Below are 3,471 nucleotides of genomic sequence, written 5' to 3'. Positions count from 1 at the left end.
CTAATGGGGAGGTAAAAACCCTTGGATTTCAAAAACTAATTCCTCAAAAGGACCTTATACTCTATGGGGAGGTAAAAACCCTGATTTCAAACTATCAAAGGACCTTATACTCTATGGTAAAAACCTGGATTTCAAAAATATCCTCAAAAGGACCTTAATACTCTGGGGAGGTAAAAAAACCTGATTTTCAAACATATCCTCAGGACCTTTATACTATTTGGGGAGGTAAAAACCCTGATTTCCAAACCTAAACCCCAAAGGACCTATACCTTCTTATTGGGGAGGTAAAAAACCCTGATTTCAGACTATTCCTCAAAGGACCTTAATAAAAACTTCTATGGGGAGGTACCCTGTTTCAAAAACATATCCTCAAAGGCCTTATATTCTGGGGAGGTAAACCCCTGATTTCAAACTTAACCCCAAAGGACCTTATACTCTATGGGGAGGTAAAAACCCTGATTTCAGACATATCCTCAAAGGACCGGTTACTCTATGGTGAAGGTAAAAACCCTGATTTCAAAACATATCCTCAAAGGACCTTATACTCTATGGGGAGTAAAAACCTTGATTTCAAAAATTATCCTCAAAGGACCTTATACTCATGGGGTTAAAAACACTGATTTCAAACCTTAACCCCAAGGACCTTATACCTCTATGGTGATGTAAAACCCCTAATTTCAGACATATCCTCAATGGACCTTATACTCTATGGGCGGTAACAAACCTGATTTTCAAACAATCCTCAAGGACCTTATACTCTATGGGGAGGTAAAAACCCTGATTTTCAAACCTAAACCCAAAGGACTTATAACTCTATGGAGGTAATAAACCCTGATTTCAAACCTAACCCCAAAAGGACCTAATACTCTATGGGGAGGAAAACCCTGTTTCAGACATATCCTCAAAGACCTTATACTCTGTCTTGGGGAGGTAAAAACCCTGATTTAACAAACATATCACCTCAGAAAGGACCTTATACCTTATGGGGATGGGGGGTAAAAACCCTGATTTACAAAACCTAACCCCAAACGGACCTTATTACTCTATGGGGAGGTTAAAAAACCCTGAATTTTCAGAAACTATCCTCAGAAAGGACCTTATAACTCTATGGGGAGGTAAAAAACCCTGTGATTTCAAAAACATATCCTCAAAGGGAACCTTATACTCTTATGGGAGGTTAAAAAACCCTGATTTCAAAACATAATCCTCAAGGACCTTATACTCTATGGGGATGGTTAAAAAACCCTGAATTTTCAAACCCTAACCCCCAAAAAGGACCCTTATTACTCTTATGGGGAGGTAAAAAAAAAACCAAAAACCGCCCTGGATTTCAGACATATCCTCAAAGGACCGTTATACTCTATTTTTGGGGGTAGGTAAAAAACCCTGATTTCAAAACTATCCTCACAAAGGACCTTAGACTCTATGGGGAGGCGTAAAAAACCCTGATTTCAAACATATCCTCAAAGGAACCTTATACTCTATGGGGAGGTAAAAAACCCGTTGAGTTTCAAACTCCTAACCCCAAAGGAACCTTATTAACTCTATGGGGAGGTAAAAACCCTGATTTCAAACATATCCTCAAAGGACCTTATACTCTATGGGGAGGTAAAAACCCTTGATTTCAAACATATCCTCCAAAGGACCCTTATTAACTCTAGTGGGGAGGTAAAAAAACCCTGATTTCAAACCATATCCTCCCAAAGGACCCCTTTATACTCCTATGGGGGAAGGTAAAACCAAAAACCCTGATTTTCAAACCTAACCCCAAAGGACCTTATACTCTCATGGGGAGGTAAAAACCCTGGATTTCAAACATATCCTCAAAAGGACGGGCCTTATACTCGCATGGAGGGGAGGTTAAAAACCCTGATTTCCAAACATATCCTCAAAAGGAACGATTATACTCTATAGGGGAGGTTAAAAAAAACCTGATTTCAAACATAAATCTCCCAAAGGACCTTATTTACTCTATGGGGATGGTAAAAAACCCTGGATGTTCAAACCTAACCCCAAAGGACCTTATACTCTATGGGGAGGTAAAATCCCTGATTTCAAACCTAACCCCAAAGGACCTTATACTCTATGGGGAGGTAAAAACCCTGATTTCAAACCTAACCCCAAACGGACCTTATACCTATGGGAGGTAAACAACCTGGATTTCAAAAACCCTAAACCCAAAGGACCCTATAGTTTTCCTATGGAGGTAAAATCCCTGATTTCAAAACCAACCCCAAAGGACCTTATATTCTATGGGGAGGAAATAAAACCCTGATTTCAAACATAATCCTAAACCCCAAAGGACCTTATTTAACTCATATGGGGTAGGTTAAAAACCCTGATTTTCAAACCTAACCCCTTCAAAGGGCCACCTTAATACTCTTATGGGGAGGTAAAAACCTGATTTCAAACAACTAATCCTCAAAGGGAACCTTGATACTTCTATGGGGAGGTAAAAACAAAAACCCTTGAATTTCAACCATAATCCTCCCCCAAAGGACCCTTATACTCTATGGTGGGAGGTAAAAACCCTGATTTTCAAAAACATTAACCCTCAAAGTACCGTTATACTCTAGGGGGAGGGTAAAAAACCCCCCCTGATTTCAAAACCTACCTCAAAGGACCCTTAATACTCTATGGGGAGGGTAAAAAAACCCTGATTTCAAAACCTAATCCCAAAGGACCTTTATCCTCTATGGGGAGGTTAAAAAACCCTGATTTCAAACCTAACCCCAAAGGGACCTTATTACTCTATGGGGGAAGGTAAAACCCTGGATTTCAAACCTACCTCAAAGGACCTTTACTCTAAGGGGTAAAAACCTGATTTCAAACCCTAAACCAAAGGACCTATAAAAACCTTCTATGGGGAGGTAAAAATCCCGGGGATTTAATTCAAACCTAAACCCCAAAGGACCTTTACTCTATGGGGGGTAAAAAACCCATTTGGAATTTCAAAGGACCATTTATTCCTTTCAAAGACCTGGTTATACTCTATGGTGGAAATAAAAAACCTGGATTTCAAACATATCCCAAACCAAACCTTATTATACCTATGGGGAGGTAAAAAAACCCTGATTTCAACCTAACCTCAAAAGGACCTTGAATATTCTAAAAATGGGGATAAAATCCCTGGGATTTCAAAAAACCTTTAACCCCAAAGGGGACCTTATACTCTATGGGGAGGTAAAAACCCTGATTTCAAACCCCACCCTAACCTCAAAGGAAAAACCTTTATTTAAAACCTCCTATCAATGGTAAAAACCCTGCCTTTCCCCAAACCTAACCTCCATGGAAAAACCCTTATTTAACTCCTCTGGGGAGGTAAAACCCTGATTTTCCAAACCCATTATTCCTCAAAAAGGAACCTTTACTCTTATGGGGAGGTAAAAAAACCCTGAATTTTCAAAACAAAAATATTTCCCTCCCCAAAGGACCTTTATACTTCTATGGGGAGGTTAAAAAACCCTGAAT

Source organism: Macrobrachium nipponense, chromosome 5 (assembly GCF_015104395.2).
Source record: "Macrobrachium nipponense isolate FS-2020 chromosome 5, ASM1510439v2, whole genome shotgun sequence".
NCBI classification, from domain to species: domain Eukaryota; kingdom Metazoa; phylum Arthropoda; class Malacostraca; order Decapoda; family Palaemonidae; genus Macrobrachium; species Macrobrachium nipponense.
Note: the sequence above shows the minus strand (reverse complement) of the source record.